The sequence below is a fragment of the Urocitellus parryii genome, unplaced genomic scaffold (assembly GCF_045843805.1).
Source record: "Urocitellus parryii isolate mUroPar1 unplaced genomic scaffold, mUroPar1.hap1 Scaffold_83, whole genome shotgun sequence".
NCBI classification, from domain to species: Eukaryota; Metazoa; Chordata; class Mammalia; order Rodentia; family Sciuridae; genus Urocitellus; species Urocitellus parryii.
The window spans coordinates 573,357-594,371 of record NW_027554189.1 but is presented as its reverse complement, the minus strand read 5'-3'; positions in this window follow the sequence as shown (position 1 = coordinate 594,371).

Sequence of the window (21,015 nt, the reverse complement as noted above, 5' to 3'; positions counted from 1 at the left end):
GAGGGAGGCGGTTCACAGCTAGAGGTGATGTGCTGATCACCCATGGGCCACATGTGCAGATCTCTTCTTGATGGACAGCATCCCCCAGTGGAGACTGGCCTCCATGCCCCAAGGCAGTGCTGTCTCTGACCTGTCCCCTCATCCTGAACGCACACTTCCCTCTCTTGTCACTGTCTCCTCTTCTCATTCTCTCCTTCTGTCCCACAGGGAGAGTGGTTCATGCATTCCTCTAATTCTGTGGGTCTCACCCAGGCCCTAAGCCAAGGGCTAAGATCTTCTGTCCTCTTCTGTTGGGGACGGAGGCCTCTGATGGAGCTGCCATAAACAGTGGGGGGTCACATGATGACAGGAAATACCTGCAGCATGACAAAGTCCCACAAGGTGGTGGTGGCTAGACTTGAAAAGGTAAGACAGGGGAGGTACAGAGGAAAGGGGGCAGGACTTGGCGACAAGGGAGGGGAACCAGGAGGTGGTCTGCAGGGAGCCAGCTCTGGGATCCCCATCAGAAGACAGATGAACAGATTTTCCTGGATTTGTTTTCCCTGCCAAAGGTTCTCTCCAAGCACCCCCAGCTACTCACTAGGGATCAAGTCTGATTCTCAGCTCACCATCAAGCTCTCCCTTCCCAATTGGTGCCCTGAGCTGCCATTAAGGAGCCTGTCAGCCTGTGTTAGAGAATCTGAACAGAAAACATCACCCCCAGGGGGCTGTGTGTCAGGACCCCAGCGACACTGCAGAAACCCTGCTGGGTGCCCCCTCTCAGGGTGAGTCCGCAGCAGGCCCCAACTCTCCTCTCCCCTCCCTGAGGCAAGCCTTCACTTCTTCCCCTCCTCCAGCTTCTTCCCCTCCTCCATCGCCTCCACAAGCTCCATGTTCTCCTTCACACAGAATGAGGTCTCCGGTAGCGGGAATTCAAAGCCGGACCCCAGATGGTGTGAAGATGGGAATCACCAGCTTGCGGGACGTGGTGCAGGCTGGGTGCGGTGGCACAAGCCTGTAATCTCAGCGGCTCAGGAGGCTGAGGCAGGAGGATCGAAAATTCAAAGCCAGCCTCAGCAATTAGCAAGGCCCTAAGGAACTCAGGAAGACCCAGCCTCTATAGAGGATATAAAAAAGGGCAGGGGACGTGCTCAGTGGTTAAGCAACCCTGGGTTCGCTCCCCAGTACCAAAAAGAAAAAGAAAAAGAAAGCCTCCTGCAGTGAGTGGCAGTTCCTTCCAGCTGCGCGGCCTCACCTCAGGAACGCTGTCTCCTCCACCCACCCTGGCACCAGGCCTGCTGCACCCAGCACCTTCTCTCTGTAGCACCCTTGGGTGCTGTCACTCACTCAGCTGCAGCACATCTCAGCTACAAAATTACCATCTTGACCACAGCATTTGTCTTGAGCATTCTCCTTTGTCCTGACACTCCCCGCGCAGTGCTAGACAAGTTGGGGTTTAATGAATACCTGAGATCTGCATTGATTTCAGAGCATTTCAAGGTGCCCAGATATGGGGTCCCCAGAATAAAACCATGGCTTTTGTACAGCGGGCATTGTCTGGCTAATGAAATTATCATAAACATATTGAGTTTACTTGATAACAAGTAACCACAATCAATTGATATTGAAGCAAAATACACAATCACTTAATTGAGAATAACTGGATTGAAAGACAAACTTAGACTCTGATTAAAATTAATTGTATTGCTGAGACAGCCCAGGATTCCTGAATGCAAGTAATTAAAACTTTTGCAGGTAAGGAAAGATAAATTCTTCCATATGGCGGCCCATGAAAAGCAATAGGTTTATAGTCAATTTTTAAACTACATTAAAAAAAGAAATGATGATGTTACCTTTGGAGAGATGCTTTGACAAAAAGCTGGAGCTGGGTTAATTTGAATTGGCAAATATTGAACCTTTCTCAAGAAGAGAACCATTTAATCTGGGAGCTCTGGGGAGGCTTAACTAACTAATTCAGGATTTGGGTTGGAGGAAAATGCAAACTGAGCACTTTGTAGAACATTCCACGTGGTGAGTGGGTCACCGGTGGAGGCTCCAGGTGAGACTTCCCTCCCCAATAGCCTCTCAGCTAACTCAGGAGCCTCCAGAGGTGTCCAGGCCTAGGGGCAGCTCTCTCTGTCAGTGCCTCCCACGCTGTCATGCAAGGAGAATCACCTGAAATCTCATTTAAATGCAGATTCTGGTCTATAAACCAGAAGAGCCTTATTTATATCACCCCTGCATGACAGACGACACTTTGAGTAGTGAAGGTCTACAGGACAGCAGGTCATGCCTTTCCCAGTAGCCAGATCTGTTCCAGAGTCGTCACCCTCATTAGATGGAAGCAGAGGACACACCACAGAGGTTCCCACGGCCAGAGTGGGCTCTACTTATCCTCACATTTCTGCCTGGGTTACGCACCATGGGAGGTGCTGGCGTCGGCATGATGGCGGTGGGCGGGATGGCGTGGGGGAAGGGTGTGAAGGTGTGCTGGTGCGTGTGCTGGTGCTGGTGCTGGTGCTGGTGGAACTCGGTCCGCAGGTAGGGCGGGGGGCCCAGGGAGGCGGGCCCAGGGAGGCCCCTCGGTCTGCGCTCTGAGAGGCCAGAAAACGCGTGTTCAGTTCCTGCCGCAAGATGTCTTGCTCTGGAAAAGAAGAAGAGGGAGATGTCGGCACCTTTTCCTTCCGAACGGGACATCTGGGTGCTTTAGCATGGAGGGTGCAGGGCTGGGGACCCAGGCCCCGGGGCCTGGGACAGAGGGGACAACCTCAGGCCCGCCATAGCCTGGGGCTGCTCTCAACTAACACCTGGGCCTGGGGACCAGCTGCACAGCCCAGCAGGTCAGTTCCCCATCCACACGACTGGGATGGCCCTCTGGCATCCTTGGGTCATTTGGAGGTGGGGGTAACAGGGGGGACACCTGCCAGCCATGAACGCAGCAGGCTCCCTGGCTGGCCTCAGGGCAGACACATAGTGACAAAGAGCAGTACTGGGACCCTGGCCCGCGACACAGGTGAGGGGAGAAGGATCCCATCTCCCACCAGGTCATCCCTAAATTCTGGGATGCAGCATCATAAAAGTGCATCTCTTCTTCCCAGGAAGGTGGACGCCCTCAGGCCAGGCTCACGCCCCAGGACGCGGCCTGAGATGCTGGAGAGAAGCAGGCGCGGGCCTGGCAGGCTGTGGCCGCTTGGCTGAGCCAGGGTGCCTGCAGGGCCTCACCCTTCAGGCCTCCTTTCCCACACCCCCCCTCCCAGGGCATGGTTGTTTAAGTGCGCCCGGCCTGGCGATGAGGGACGGCAGGGACAGCAGTGAGGTCCCTGCGCCCACCCGGCAAACCTACCTGAGTAAGTGCTCTCGGCAGGGTGTGTCCAGGGACCTGCAGACTCCCTGACGTCAGCGGTGGTGGCGGGGGCAAAGCAGTGGGCGGGGCAAACATTGGGGTGATGCGCATGAGCGGGGGCTGGAGGGTGGGGGTGAAGCTGTGTAGGGGGCTGTGGCTGGGCAGGGAGAGGGGGAACGGGGAGGCTGAGGGGTGGTGGGAGAGGTGCGGGGCGGCGGGCTGAGTCTTGGCCGGAGTGCTGCTCCTGCTGCTGCTGTGGAGCAAAGGGAGAAACAGGCACAGGTGAGCATCTGCGTCCCCGGGTTAGGAGCTGGCCCAGCCCCGGGAGGAACCTGCCTGCTTAGGTCTGTTCTTCACCTGTCCCTGACCCCACAGGGCTTCTAAAAGGAAAACAATAACAAGCACAAGTCTCAGGATCCCACAGGGCCCAGGGTCACCCTGGATGGCCCCTCGTAGACCAACCAGGAGGACCTGGCTCTCCCCACTGGTTTCTTCTCTGACTCACAAATGGGGAAACAAATCCCACTGAAAAATGCTCAACCCAGCACTGATCTCAGTCTCCTGGGCCTGAGGAGACAACCCTCCCGCCACACCCCTTCTCTCCTCTGAGTCTCCACCTTCAGGGCCCTCGGAGGCACCTTGGCCTCCACTCCCTGGCACACACCTTCAACTGCTTCTTCTTCTTTCATCTTTTGAGATGGGGTCTTTCTATGTGCCCTAGGCTGGTCTCCAGCTCCTGGGCTCAAGCCACCCTCCGGCCTCAGGAGCTGGGACTATAGGTGTATGGCATGGGCCTGGCCACCTGTTGGGTAAGCACCTCTCCTTCCTGCCTCTGTCCTCCAGGAGATCCTGGATAGTTCTCTCCTGTGAAGTGTCAACGGCCAACCCAACGGGCTTTCACCCAACAGCCCCTGTCCCTATCTCCTCGCCTCCCAGAGAAAACAAGGACAGTTCTCAATCAGGCCACCCATCTCCTAGGAAGCCCTCACCCAGACTTTCTGACCATCCAGCAAAGGTGGCTGGGGGGCAGAGAGCAGGTTGGCTCACCTTAAACTGTTGAGGCTCAGGCTGCTGCTGTAGGCTGACAGGGGCTGGGGCAGGCCCTGGGATGAGGGGTGGGCCTGCACAGCAGGAAGGTGCTGGTGGAGCAGCTGAGTGGGGGACGGTGGCCTGGGTGGCCGCTGCACCTGAGGCTGTGGGGCGGGCTGCAGTGGGGCCTCCGGGGGGCCCTGAGGGGGCTGCGTACTTGGAGGAAGGGCTGTTGGTGGGGCCTCTGTGCGTGGCACCAAGTCAGGGTCCGGAGAAGGGGCTTGGAGCTGGGGCTCCGCCTGGGGCTGGGGCAGCGGCTGCTGGACCTGAGGGCAGGGGTCCTTAAGCACCACAGGCTCAAAGGCGGGCTCTTTGCAACAGTCTTGGCTCTTCTCCTGGCTTCTCTCTAGACCTGATATCTTGGGGACAATCATCCCTGCATCCTGGCTGTCATGTTCGGGCAGCGCGCCAACACCTAACTCCGAATCTGTATGGGGGAGAGCAAAGAGAAGACACAGAATGACACAGGAGCATGGCACCAGGGGAGCGAGCTCCAGCCTGCAGGCACAGCCAGCAGCCACCTACCACCCTTCCTGGGAAGAAGGGTGCGCTGGCTGGGGATCCCACAGCTGGTGGTCTGCAAACCAGGGCTCCCTGTCCCCAGTCTTTGCAATGCCTTTCTGAAGCACACTTAGGAAATTATAGCCCACAAGTTGATTTTTCCCTTTAAAAACAAATACAGTTCCTGAATGAGAAGTGTTTTCAATAGCGAATGAAGCAAATGTTACTTAACAACAAACAAATGTTTCTTATTGGCCTTTCCACCTCCCCCTTTGCATTGTGACTGAGGAGGTGCACTTGACAATCTTAGAGCAACAAGTTCTTGTTCAGCAAGTGCCAAACTTCCAGGCAAAAGTCAGGCCTCCTGATGTGCCCCAGCCAGCCCAGGGATATCTGAGTTCAAACATGCAAACGCAAATTTAAATCAAGCGTGCCTCAGCTACACTCACCAGGCCTTCAGAAATGCCCCTGCACCACTGGATGCTGAGACTTAACTGGATGTAAAATTTAAGTAGAATTCTTCAATTGTGGGGAAAGAATAGAAAATAGATGCTCCCGTATAAACTTAAAAAATAAGCTTCCCTCCTAAGGTCAAAGGACTTAAGTGCCATAACTACTATGATGTCATTGTTGATTATCCCAGAAGCCGAATTCCATAAAATTCTCAAAACAGAATAATGAAAGACCAATAATTACATATCAAGGCATAGCCCAATTTGGAGTAAGTTCTTTGTAGGCATCTGGCAGGGGGAGATCACCTCGACTCCATTTTTGTGCTAAAAAAGATGCATTCTTTCTTTACTACAGTTCAGAAACAGGAAAAGCACAGCTTGCAATACTTTCTGAAATGAGGGCACCTTTGCAAACCTCCTCTTCCACATCTCTCGCCACCATGAAAAGCATGTGCCACTCACGCGGTCTCTCAGTTCCTGCTTACACACTCGTTTATACACACACAGTTTGCATCAGAGCAAGCCATCATCTTTGGTGTTCGTTTGGTAAGCAGTTCAAACCTGAATCATGCACCAAAGCAGAAATAAGCCCTGGTTCATAAGGGAGGCACCTCCGGGGCTGTGGTGGACGTGGCCAGCTTCAGGCCAACGTGCTGCTTAGGTTCAAGGGGACAGGGCATCTCGTGAGGCCTGAGGACAAATGACTGCACTGGTGACCTCTGGGTATCTTATTTCTGCCCAGTGCTGTTTTGAGAACCTTTATAGAAGATTTCTGCTTACAATGAAGCCAAAATTTTGTGGGTCCCCAGAACTGGACCAAGCTCCCTGGTGAGGCCAGGGAGAAGTGGCTGCAGGGGATCCTGCAGGGCCTTTATCTTAGAAGTGGGAACCAGGGTCTGGCCTGCCCTCTCCATGCCTTTTCTGTCATCTCTCACAAATTTCCTGAATTTTTCTTTCACAAAAACAGGGGTATTAGTCTGGTTGAGGAGAGAAAGCTTCAGGAGCATGGAAATCCAGAGAGTACATGCCAACTGAGAGGGGCTGGGCATGTGCCGGGGCTCTTCCCTCACCTACGCCAATTGATGGGCACAGGCTCCGGCACTGGCAGGAACCCATCTGCATACTTCTGCACTACTTCCCTTCTCCTTGGACTAGGATGGTGAAGAATCAATCAATATTCTCTATTTTGGTACGTTTATATCCAAATTCCTCTAAAAATTAATGTTGAAATAAATCTGCTCACATCAACAAGAATTCCTTTCCAAAAGACACCCTTTAAACACACTTATGCTGGTAAGGAACATACTAGGGACAGCCACCAAGCTCGATGTCGCCAAGTCTGCAGAAGGCACATGTCCTGCAGGCGTGGCCTCCTCTCCTGTTGCCCCATGTCTAATCCCAGCCTGAACACCCTTGGAGAGTAAGGTGTGGTACCAAGAGCATGGCAGTCGCTGCCTCCCTGGAGGAGCAAGGAGGAAAATAGGAAGCCTGAGCCTCTCCAAAGAACCACACCAGTCTGTCCCAGCCAGCTCTGGGGAAGCACTAAAGGAACCCAGGAGCACAAAACTTTAAAAGGAGACCAGCCCGGAGGCTGTCCCGGCTCAGACCCCACTTGAGCAGGTGTGCCAATCACCCAGGGAGGGTCTCGTGAAGGTGCAGACTCCAGCCCAGCAGCTCTGGGTGGGGCTCCAATTCCTGAACTGCCTGCCATCTCACAGGTGATGCTGCTGACCCTTGGACCACACTGGGAATCCAACCCTCTGTTGTCAAATGGAATGAGCCCAGAGAAGTGAGAACTTGCTGGCTGGAGGTCACCTTGCTGTTTGATAGATCAGAAGTTTTGGGTTCTGATCTTAACTCTGTCCACCAAATGCCTGTTCTCCAGTCTACACTGTGTGGTCCTTGGAAAGCAAAAGCCCCAAAACAAAGCAGATAACGGCAAATCCCTGACTTAGTTAAAATATTTAAGTAAACCAGTCACTGCAAAGAGCAAAGAAAGCTACAGGGAATTATGGCAACACCATACTTTAGCTACACCTGAAAGCCACCATCAACCCACCAATGCTCTGGTACTGTGACCTGTAGGCAGGGCACCCACAGGTGGAGAGCTGGAAAGAACGCTGGTGGCTGAAACAGTTCTATGCATCCTCATTTACACAGGCCTCTTTAGGCACAGATTAGGCACCATGCATCTTTGTGGCTAATCAGTAATGCATTTCCTCTTTCTTTCAATTATTCACTAAATGTATCTTACCCTTTAAGGTTTTCCATGTTGACAATTTGTCTTACTATGCTTCTCTAAAATTGGCAGGAACACATTTTTAAATCATTTTATATTGCACTATGTGCTTTGAATTTGCCAAAGGATGAGATTTGCTGGGGTTGGCGAAATATTCAAATTGACGAGTGTTATTTAAATGTTGTACTCATTACATTTTGGGGTTGGGGTTAAGCAATCTCCCTTATTGCAATTATAAGAATAACACATCATGGCTTATAATAAAAGATGCAAATAAAAGTTATACTCCATTGTGTATGGTAAAAAGGGCATTTACTGCATGTAAAATATAGATTGATGAACTTGACTCAATAAATTTTTTAAAAACCTAATGGAGGATTAGAAAAAAAAGTGTTTGATTTTGATACAGATTTGATACAAGTGCCCTGAGAAATTGGACCGTGACCCACCCCCCACAGTACTGAGGATTGAACCCGGGGCCTTGGGCATGCTAGGCAATCACTCTCCCACTGAGCTGCAGCCCCCACCCCATGTCAAAATTTTGAGATAGGTCTTGTTAAATTGCCCAGGCTGGCCTTGAATTTGCAATCCTCCTGCCTCAGGCTTGTAAGTACTGGGAAGATAGAGATGTATCACCATGCCAGGAAATGGATCTTATTTTGTACCTCCCCAGTACAATGCAAACCCCATAATCTCTGGAGGGCAATTTGGAAACATTTAGTAAAAGAACAAATAGGGTTTCCTTGACTTGGTGGGTGTGCAAGGATTTAGATACAATGAAATTCAGATATAATGAAACCACATCATGGTTTAAGGTATAAGTTTGGAAATGCCCCAATTGAGATCACTGGTAGATTCATACCATGGAAAAATTTGCAGCTTAAAAAAAATGCTTTGTGTACCATGTATAGCACATGCTGTCTTTGTAGAAACTGGAAAAATTAATGTGTGTGTATTTATGTATAATTGTATTATTATAGCTAGGAACTGGGTAGTACAGGGACATTTTGCTTTATTATATAAAAAATAACTTAAACAAGCAAAAAAAAATTGGGGGGTAGGGTATCAGGTGCTGCAGTCCGTCTGGCTGGGCTGTGGCAATCAGGGACTGAATTTAGGGGCACTCAACTGCTGAGCCACATCCCCAGCCTTTTTTCATATTTTATTTAGAGACGGGGTCTCACTGAGTTGCTTAGTGCCTCGATTTTCTGAGGCTGACTTTAAACTTAGGATCCTCCTGCCTAAACCTCCTGAGCTACTGGGATTACTAAAGGCATGTGCCACTGTGCCCAGAAAATTTTTTTAATGAATTTGAAAATAAAATGAATTTTGTGAAAAAACAAATCACTAAAACTGAATAAAATAAACCCAACCATAAAAATAAACTAAGTACTAAATAATCAACACTGACCTATGAACAAATCATTCCTAAGAGTTAAATGAAAAATCAACACAAAGTAAATTTTTTGCAGGGTTTCAACACTTACTGAATTTTCCAGGAATGCAACTACTATACTTTGCCACATCTGGGACTTCACCAGAAGTTGTTCACTCTTAGGAAAAACCATGACATCAACACAAGGCTGCTTCTGGGGACTAACTGCCACCACCAGGTGGCCGTGGTTGTAGTGGCCATGTTTACATGTCCTTCTCCACCATGAGCAAGCATTTATTTTGTTATGAATGACTTCCATTTACTTCTCCTTTATATTTCATTAGGGACTTACTTACATTTTGAATTATGTGTACAGACGGGTGTATCAACTGTGTGTCATCCCAGCCAGTGAGACACGAGCATTTGTGACCAAATGCTAACCACAGGCACTGTGCACCACAGGCTCTGGGTCTGGGAGGCCTCGTGGTGTGTCCATCCATGATGAGCCACACACTTCTCCATGCACAAGCACAGTCACTGCCTCGCAAGGCAATTGACGTGGATTCTGGCAGGTGAAGCGCTACTGCAGTCCAGCACATAGTGGAGGTGCAGTGTCCCCAACCACTGCCAGGAGGTACGAATGACATGGGGTACCTTGGACAAAAGTGACCGCTAAGAAAAATACAGCACACTGTTCTTGTTCTGGATATGGTCTCAGAACTGAAAACCATCTCTATAAATGCACACGCGAACATGCAAAGTGGAAAAACACACCCAAAATGTTAACCAAATCCCATATCCAGGAAGAGACCACCAACTGTACCTCATGGACCTGTACTTTTCTTAACTCCCTAAATTTTCTGTGATGAACATATATTATTACTATGAAAGAAAAAAAGATACCCATGGTGGAGTTCATGGATAATACACCACCATTATCAAGAGAATTGTCTCCACTATTGCATGGATTAAAACAAAAAAGCAAAGCAATAAAACCATGTCAAGAGACCAAATAAATATTTTCCTCTCAGAAATGAAGACAGAACATGGCACCGTGCTCCCCCCTTGTCCTCACCATTTCTCACTGGTGCTAATCAGCGGGTATACTGGAACAGGAAGGAAATGGAAGGAAGCAGCAGCGAGAGAGGCCTCTCAAGGCATAGCCTCTACACCTGTGTCCCCTACCTGTCTTTACACTTGGCTGTGAAGTCCTAAGAGGGCTACGTCCCTGCCAGGTCATTACTGTAGTAAATCTGAATAAGCCTCAAAGATATTAAGAAAACCAGTAGCTATCAGGCAAAGTATCCACCCACCCGTCCATCCACTCACCCATCCACCCATCCATCTATCAATCCATCCACCCATCCATCTATCAATCCATCCACCTATCCACCCATCAATCCATCCACCCATCCATCCTCCTGTCCATCCATCCACCCATCCATCGCCCACTCACCCAACTACCCACCCAACCACACACATGCACTCCCCCATCTATCCAACCATCCATCCACTCACCCAATCTCTACCTATCTGAATGTCTGCACCATATATCCAAGAAATGGACACATGCTATTTGTCATTACTCCATCTTCTAATTAACTTCTCTACTTGTCTAAATGACAGAGCCTCCGAGACCTTGACACACAGGACTGAAGATTGTGGCCAAATAGGTAATCCAGACTTCAACTTAAATCTTTAAAAAATATATGTTTTAATCGTAGGTGGACACAATAACCCTTATTTTATTTTTACGAGGTATCGAGGATCAAACCCAGGGCCTCATATGTGCTAGGCAAGCACTCTACCACTGAGCCCCAGCCCCAGCCCCAGCCCCTCTGGACTTCAACTTAAGTTGGAACATTGTTAAAGAACAAATGTTCCGCACTGAGAACCCCAGGCCCATGCAGAAGCATCAAATTTCTGTGAATCAACATTCAGTTCTTTCAAGTTACCAGTAAGGCTCACGGTTTAAATCCTGTTGCTAGTCTATTCTGTCACCTCAGAGGTAACCTCTTCTTAAGCAAATGCTGCCTGTTTTGTACACCTATTAACCCAAGCTGTGCTGATGTTCACAATGCTAGAATCCCTCCGTTCAGAGTTCTGCTATCTCCAGAACTCCACAATGCACAATGCACAATGTTTCAGGGAGAGTGTCCACCTTCTGGAACATACGTGTCTCTTTATTTTCCTCCTCCTCTCCCTCTTTTCTTCAAATCATTAAACAGAGACCAGTTTGTTCCATTAACAGATTCAATTACTCGAACGAATGGCAGGATGACACTTGGTCTTGCAGCTCTGCTTCTCGGCCACTGAAACTGTACAAATAAATTGAGGAAAACCTACTGTTGTTCAAGGCAAATTAATTTCCAAACACTGCAGGAGTGGGAGATCAGGGGAATGATGGGTGCTTGGCAGGGCTCAAAGAGATTGCATTTCGTGCTTGTCTTGTTGTGTAAACATTAATTACCATCCGGGAGGCTGAGCCAGGCCTCAAGTCAGCATCACAAACCTCTGAAGGCCTCCAGGGTTCCTATTAAAAGCAAAATCCTAAAAGGAGGAAAATAGCCAGTGTATCTGGCAAAACATCAGCAGCCCGTTGGGAGGACTGGGAAACCCTGAAGGTCAGAGGCCTCTGTGTCACCTGGGAGGCTCCAGGCGTCCTCATCGCCCTCATCAGATTGACCCAGGGTGGGGGTATCTGGCAGGATTACAGGAAAAGCCATCCGCTGCAGCCAACATGCTCCAACTTGTTTCAAGTGTGTTCCTCCTAAACCCACAGCCAACAGCGCCAGCCATTGCTCATGCCCAGGCCCATCCATCACAGTCCTGACTGGAGGCTGGAGGCCACCAACAGCAATGGCACACAGAGGGCAGAGTCCCTGGGGGGGGAAACCCAGCTGGTAAGCATTTTGTTTCTCCTGAAGTCGGTCTTCAGTGTGGGGGTGGGTGGGGCAAAGAAAGGACCCCAGCAGGCAGGGGTCTGCTGTGGGGTGGGAAGGGAGCCTCCATGAGTAAGTCAGAGTCTGCTGTGTCAAGGTCACACCCAATCCTACTGCTTGTCATTCCACAGGAAGAGACTAACCAGTATTAAGTCACTTCCTCCCAGAGGGCACAGAGACCCAGGAGAGGGCCTTGACTTCGATCTCTGGGGACAGAGGGCATGGAGACCCAGGAGAGGGCCCTGTCCTAGAGCTCTGAGGACAGAGGGCACAAAGACCCAGCAGAGAGCCCTGGAGCAGCAGGGATGGAGAGCCATGTGTACTTGTGTGGCTCAGGGAGTAGTCAGATGAGCAAAGCTGATGCTGCCATCCTTATTTTACTATCTGGTTAGTGCCCGGGCACTCCTGTCTGCACATCCCAGGACCAGCCCCAGTCAGTGTCAGCTGATCTTATGATGGGTGTGGAAAGACCTCCGGTGAGAGGTCAGGTTTGGAGGATGAACCTGCAGCCACTGAGGGCACCAGGAACACCGCTCAGGGGACACCCAGCTGGGTCTTCCGGGCAGGTCACTCCCCAGTCCCTCCATGTGTCAGTGGCACAGCCAGCCTAAACACCAATGTGGGCTCCTCAGCTATGGGGTGCTGCTCTGCCCAGCTGCAGGCCCCGAGCAGGCATAGGCACCAGAAGGACTGCTACCTCAGGTGTGTGTCTAGGCTGCAGATGCACCCTCCTGGCCATGCCTTCCTTACTAGAGACAGCAGTGAGAGGAGCCCCGTGCTTAGTCTGGGAACTTTCCAAGAGGTGGGACTGAGGCACTGAAGCAGATGACAGTGAGATGTCTGCTTAAGACAGACAGCCATCCTGGCACCTGACCGTCCCCTTTCCTAGCCTCCCTCCAGCAGCTGTCAGGCTCATGGAGAGGGGTTTAGATCTGATGCCTTCCCCACTGTCCAGCTGTGCCCTCAACTTCTACATCAGGCCAGAGGGGCAGCTAGGCCCCTTGGTGTAATGTGCCCACATCACCTCATCTGCTGATGCAATGAACGTCACGTGACCCTCTGTATGGCTGTGTCTGCGATCCACAGGGCTGAGAGTATTGCATAGTGACAGAGCAGCCTGGCAAAGGACTGGATCCACGTCACCCCTGTTTCCAAACCTGAGCCTCACCAAGCTGATTTTCTCAAGGACAAACATGAAGCCAACAAGAGCAAAGACCTCTCCCCATGCTGTCTCACCCGCCTTCCTGCACTGTCAGGCCTGGCTCCCTCTCAGCTGGCTTTGGGCACCTTTGAGACAATCAATTTCTGGAGGGCCCAGAAATGCAAGGATTTCTGAACTTTGAGTGGGTCCCAGGTGCTGGGCCCTGCTGTCCTTCTGCCCCCTCTGCAGGCGGCACTATGATGGGCCAGGGGTTAAGTGGTCACTGAGGCTCACTACCTCACTACCCAAGCCTGCAACCACACACACATTTTATTCCTCTAAAATAAAGCCTCCCTGCAGTCAGCAGTACCGTGCACCTACTTCTTTCCCCTCAAGAGCACCCACCCAGCAGGGTCCTGGTATTAAAAGGAAGGTACCAGTTGTTCCACGAGGAAGGAGTGAAGGTCCTCCTGCTCTGGAGGGAGGAGGGAGGTACTCCAGGCATTCAGGACAGGGGGCCACTCAAAGCCCAGCGCCCTCTGTGCCCAGGGCTCATCTCAGCTACAGAGGGCCCATCCCCAAAAGAAGCGCGAGTTCCTTTGTTGTTTGTGTTCCACAAGTTCACACAGCGGCCACCTGGATTGTGCACAGGAGGCGGTGTCTCTGTCAGAACTTTACCAAGCCCCCTAAAAGCAATTGTGTATCCCAGTGTGGCCCCTGCACTGTTCTCAGCCACTGACCATGGGAAGTGGGTCCTACCTGGCCATGTGTGCCTGACAGCATGCACATAAGCCTGTCTGTGCTCCTGAGGACAGATGACACAACCCTCCCCAGCCTGTTCACACAGCCTGCTCACCCATGGGACCTGGCTGCTGCCAACCCCTGCAATCTGCCTGGCCGGCTCATGGGAGTACCACGGAAGCCGAGATCGGACCCCTAAGAGTTGATTTTCCTTTCATGGAGTCTTTGATTCTTAGGAAAAGAAGGAGAAGGAAAAAGAGGACTTTGGCATTTTCACCAAATTCTGACCTCCATGGCCCCCAACTGTCTGCCCTATATGGCTCCATGGTGCTGGGCAGCCTCACTACTCCATGTGGCCTGCAGAGCAGCTGGAGGTCACTCTGCAGCTTGGGACCAAGGCAATATGCACCACTCTCCAGCAGCTTCTTGCTCGCAAAGTTCCTCTCCACAGCACTTCTGGGTGAGCAGGAGCCTGGCGAGCCCATCTGTACGGCGCCATCCACAAGGCCCCCACCTCTGAGCCTCTCAGCCCACCACAGATCCAGGTAGGATGCATGGGGAAATTTAAATCAGTGGTACCATCTGGATTCTAAGCTCCAAAAAACTCATTGCTGCACATATGAGCCATGTATTGGAAGCTCAGGACCAGAGGCTTGCTATATGGCTTTATTCAGATTAGCCCTTCAGAGACCACAAGGTCTAGCCAACTATCCTCTTGAAAAGGAAACACCTACCTTTTTTCTACTCACAAAGGAATTCCCCCTAATTCTGTTGTACTTTTGCCCAAAATCTGAACCCTATCTTAAGTCTGGACAAGCCTGTCTTCTTTGACTAGAAATTGGAAAGCAAAACAGCTTTCAGCCCTGACCTCTGACCACAGCAAGACTCAGAGGAGAGCCTGATAAGAGGCCTGAAAGCTACACATGTATATCTCAGAGAGTGAAGCTTAATAGCCTGAAGGTGACAACAGGGTTTGGAGTAATATCTGATTAAACAAAGAGAGACATTGAATAATTGTCTTTCACCACAGGAGTAGCTGTGGGAGATTCTCTGTCTTTATGAGTTTCTTAACCAGAGCTGCTGGCTCAGGACACTGGGCTGTCCCTAGAGCTGGGGCCCACTTCTTGCTTAACTCTAATGTGACTGGGAAGACAGCAGGCTTACCTTGGGTCTGAGCACCCCCATGAGGCAAATCCACCATTGAATCTGGGTTCTTCTAAGCCAGAGGTTCTCAGCCTGTAGTTGGCTTTCTCTGCACAGAGCAAATTAACCACTCTCTTTAATGTGGTGCTGGGGATTGAACCAAGAGCCTTTTGAAGGCAAGGCAAGCACTCTACCAAATGAGCTATCTCCCCAGTCTGCACTTACCTCTCTTTGAGAAGTTCTAACAAGGGCAAATTCCAAGTCTTAAAATTTTCTCATGGTGCACAGGAAAACTTGCTGCAGACATTCATCATGCTTCAGACTTCCCTTGTGGCTACAAGGGGTGGTTTTATTTATGTTTAAAATATAATTTAAACCCAGTTTTCCAAGAATACAAATCCTGTCTAACGTACACAGCACACCTGTCTAGATGGCTGCAGGCCAGTGTTTGAGCTGGTATCTCTCTGGTGCATAAGCTTTCTCTAGGTCTATTTCTTTAATATTCTCTGCATTGCAGGGAAGAAATACCTCACTGCTTATCACCTTCCTCCCCAGCTTCTATTTCATGGCCAAGTGCACACACACTCATACACACACATACACACACACACACACAGACACACACACACACAAACTTGGGAGACTTGCAGGCTTAGGGCCTAATATGAGTTCTGCCACACAGACTTACTATGTGGCTTTTGGAAGCCACCAACATTTACTGAGCCTCAGTTTTCATCCCAGTTACCTGCAGAAGTTGTGCTGATTACCTGTTACTTTGTACCCTTTATTGGTATGACTTCATTGATTGATAATTTTTATGCCCAATTTATTAAATTGGTAATATTATGTTTTGTTCAACTTTGAAAAGAAATAAGTTCCACATTGTTGTGTGGTTCTTATGATTGAAACAAAGGGTGCTGTTCTATTCAAAACTAGACCCCAGTCTTAATGTTATATGAGACAGAGTCTTGGTAAGTTTTTCATCCTCTTCTTGAAATGTCTTTTTTTTCGTTATTATTGTTTTTTAAAAAAATTTATATGTGATAGCAGAATGCATTACAATGCTTATTACACATAGAGGGCACATTTTTTTATATCTGATTATATACAAAGTATATTTACATCAATTTTTGTCTTCATACATGTACTTTGAATAATAATCTCCAACATATTCAAACATTATTTCTACCCATATGCCCTCCCCTCCCACCTTTATGCCTTTTTTAGACATTGTCTATTTCTTCAATGCTCCCCCCCCACCCCACTATGAATCAGCCTCTTCATATCAAAGAAGACATTCAGCATTTGTTTTGGGGGAATTAGTTTTGCCATAACCTCTCAAGCAGTAAATATTATGATCATGTACCAACAAATTCACAATAAAACTTCCTTTTTTATCAGTAACTATTGAATGTTTTATAGTTACATATTTTTTATCTCTGAAATATTTATTATGTTGTATTAAGTAATATTATAATCACTTTTTTTTTTCATACAGATACCCCATAGCTCCAGAAGCTTTCTTTAGAAGCAATGGGTATTTTTTTACCCCTAATCAGTTGAAATTTTTATTTTTCATTGTCTAAATGTAAAGTGTATGTATGTGTGTGTGTTTTTAAGATTCTCTTTTTAGGAATGGGATTATGGCTCAATGGTAGAGTGCTCACTTAGCACATGTGAAGCACTGGGTTTTATCCTTAGAACCATATTAAAAATATTTATAGATATTGTGTCCACCTACAACTAAAAAATAGAGAAAAAATAAGATTCTCTCCTTAGTTTCACAAATCTGTTTATTTATAACATTATGATGTGCACACTGATCTCTCTAAGTTTATAACATACAATACTGTGTAGCATATTTACCTTTTAATCGGTGATGGACATTATATACAACAATAGCTACAATGCGTAGCCTAGCATTGTATTAATATGCAATCTAAATGTCAGTACACAGTACGATGTTGGCAAAAATGGCAAAATCACTTGGAGTGCCTTCCTTAGAGTATATGCCTGTCATTTAATAAGACATTTTTGTACACATACTGGACATTACAAGAATAGATATAATTTTAATATGACTATTATATCTCAGATTTACCAGAGCATACTTGCAATTTTATTTGACAATCAAAGCACAAACATTTGAAACTACTGACACATTAATGCCCATTATTGGGGATTAGTTTATTTTGAATATTATTATTATTATTATTATTATTATTATTATTATTTTGGGGATTGAACTCAAGGGAAGCAACCCTTGAATGACATCCCCAGCTTTTTAAAAAATTTTTATTGTTGGTTGTTCAAAACATTACATAGTTCTTAACATATCATATTTCACACTTTGATTCAAGTGGGTTATGACATCCCCAGCTTTTATTTGCATTTTATTTAGAGACAGGCTTTAAGTGAGTTTCTTAGTGCCTCACTTTTGCTGAGGCTGGCTTTGAACTTGTGGATCCTTCTGCCTTACCCATCTTGTAGTTTCACAAAATTTTTACCCCCTTTTCTCTTTGACATTAAGGCCCTGCTAACCTCGCATGGTGTCCATTGCTAGACTCAGCAGTTTTAGGTCTGCTTCCTCTAACTTTTTGTCACCATTGTTAGCAGATACAAGATCTTAAACTAGATAGTCCTGAATACACAGTTTCTCATTTTGACTTCTTGGTGTTCAAGTTCAGGAAGAATTTGGAAAGTGTTCAATAGATAGCTAAAATGGATCTAAAATGTGAAGGAAAAAAATGACCTATAAAAAAGTTAAACCAATCTGAAATTTTTATTTGGATAAATAATGAATTCTAAATTAAGGTAGCACCAGCAGTAACTTTTGGAGCAAAGTAAGCATCTTCCAAGAAAGATAAGAAAAAAATGAGAAAAGCCATAGAATGAAAATCCATTTTGACTTGAAGAGTTGATCTTTGAGAAATTTCCAGCTAAATCTGGCACATAGTTTTAGAAGGTTCAGAGACAACCATGAAATTGAGGCCTCACACGGATCTAAACAACCTAATTGTAAGAAAATTTTTGAAAGTGATACCAATAAAACATGAGAATAAATTAAAAAGTGTGACCAATACTCCTCTGTAAAAGTGCATATAAAATAGAATTTTTTCATTGAAGTCTAATGTAAATGATTATTTGTATACATAGTGATTAGAAAGTACTTTCTTCAGATATACAAACATGGTCAAATGCTGATTAAAGACACATCTTCCAGTTAGAATCAAATTGAAGAAAACATAACCAAAATGCAGAAAGAATGCTGCTTTATTTGAGGTCCTATTATTTATATTTATTTGAACTTTATCTTTCATTGATGTAATATGCAACTTAAAATGATTTAGTCATTTTTCTGAGTCCCTCTTTTCCTGCTGACAAAATGAGAAAATTTGGACTTCATTGTTTCTTAGATTCTTTACACCAAAAATCAGAAGGCCAAAGGTAAAAATACTAGGATCTGGGGTTGTGGCTCAGAGGAAGAGCACTTGGCTAGCAAGTGTGGGGCACTGAATTTGATGTTCAGCTCCAATAATAATAATAATAATAATAATAAATAAATAAATAAATAAAGATGTTGTGTCCACCTAAACTAAAACATAAATGCTAAAAAAATCACTGATCTTTACTCAGATAACAACACTTTAGGTTTACTTCTTGTTTATGAAAAACTCCATGAAGCGCTGTGGTTGTGGCTCAGAGGAATAGCACTCATGTAGCATGTGTGAGGAATTGGGTTTGATTCTCAGAACTGTATATAAAAAAATAAAGGTATATTTAAAAAATCAACTCCATAACACAAATCAAAAAAAATGAGACAATTGATTTATTAACAAATATGTAATAATACACACTTTTCAGGACAGGTTTTATTTACACTTACACTAGCACTGAAAAATTTCAGAGTTCTTCTAACCGAATTATGATTCTTTTTCTTACAAGAGTAGAGGATAAACTTCAACCAGTATATATTCTTTTTGTTAGCTTAAAAAATAACTATTTACTTTGTAATTTTATACTCTTCTTAAGAATTAGTGACTTTTGATGGTTATGTATAAATCAATTTATAAATAATTAATTCTATATTAGAAGGAAAACTTCTAAGATAATCTTTGTTTTAAAAAATTGGTAAACTGGCTGGGCATAGTGGTGCATGCCTGTAATTTCAGTGGCTTTGGAGGCTAAAACAAAAGAATCACAGGCTTAAAGCAAGCATTAGCAATGGCAAGGCCCTAAGAAACTCAGTGAAACCCTGTCCTAAATAAAATACAAAAATAGGACTATTAATGTGACTCAGTGGTTTAGTGCCCCTGAGTTCAATCTCTACTATCCACCCTGAAAAAATTGGTAAAGTTCCAGATGCATGCCTGTAATACCACTGACTTGGGAGGTCAAGGGAAGAGAATTATAAGTTTAAAACCATGCTTAGAATCTTAGCAAAATCCTAAGCAACTTTGTGACAACCATTTCTAAAAATTAAAAGAAACAAACAAACAAACATCAAACAAACAAGTTTGGGGGTTGATCTAGTGGTTAAGTGTCCCTGGGATCAATCCCTGACCTCCCCCTAATGGTAAACTAAATATCATGCAAATGACAACTACCAAATCCACTTTTATTCTTAAATGATTTTGTTGATACATACATTCTATTTTCCGATGTCACACAAACTACCAGATACCTAAAAACAGGCTTTATATTAAAATTAAGCCACTTGCAAATTTCTGTCCAAACTAGATAAATTCTACTCAGCATCCCACTAGTAGACCATCTAATTGGGCTTCTTGTGATGTCACTTAGATGTTTCTTATCTAAACTTGTCCTAGATAAAGAAAACTAAACTGCAACAAAATTATAAAATGAACGGGACTATGCTCCCGGCAAGCCTCATAGATATGCACACAGATATATAGTCTTGATATTATAAACCTCTTTGTGACACATCATAAATTATAACATGTTAGTGACAATTTAAATTGAATGAAAGAAAAATTTTAAAATCATATGCCATGGGTGAGCTAGATGTGGTCCTGTAAGAAACAAGGTATCTTTGTTAAAAAGAAAGACCACCACCCTCTGGACAGAAGGATGAGAACAGTCAAAGAATTCAGAAATCCAAGTGATTCTTTGAAGACAATTTATTTTTTTGTAGGTGCCATGTTTTCTCACTTCTAATCAATCATCTAAATATGTCCCATTTTTTTGACAGACTTTTGACCACATAATGACATGGGACAATCCCTAAGTCAAAAGTAATGATAAATACTTTATGGTAATCCCCATTTCAGAACCATAAAATAATATCACTATTCAGATTTCTGTGACTTGTGAATTATTTTCTGTAGGAATTATAATTGTTTTAATGTAGGGGACTCAGCATTCAAAACTAATAATTAATTTTTAAACAAATTCATCAAGCTAAAATTATTTTTAACTTATATTAAGAATTATGATTTCATATACTCTAATATATGAATTTTATTTTTTCAAAATTTTAATACATTTGCCAAGTTTAAAAAAAGGATTCATTCACATTTTAAGTATGAATAACTGTGATTGCAAGAGTTAATTTTTTTCCAGACAAGCCTTAAAATGTAAAAGATTACTGAATTCACAATTTCAGGTGGATATTCCACAGGCAATTTCCCACAGCAGAATTAATTGAAGCACACTGGGCAATGGTCACTTCACCCATATCTAGATTATTATTGGGAGACCAAGATTTACAACATCAAACAAGACTGAGATATGGACATAGATATCAGTACAGGTTAAAGAGCTCATGAAATACATCTTGGAGCATTTAAAAGTAAAACAAACAAAAAAAACTGAACATATATTTTAAAATTTAAATGAAACAAGACTCATATATTTCAAAAAATTGAAAAACTAAAATATAAGATCATAATTTCATGCAGAGCTATATGTAAATTATACAGTAGGTTTCACTAATCAACATCAATTTGAAATGATCCAAATGCTCATGAAAGTTAAATAATACACCATGTTCTAAAAGATAAGCATTGCAAATCTAAAAATAAAAAAATGCTCAGAAATTTGAATTATT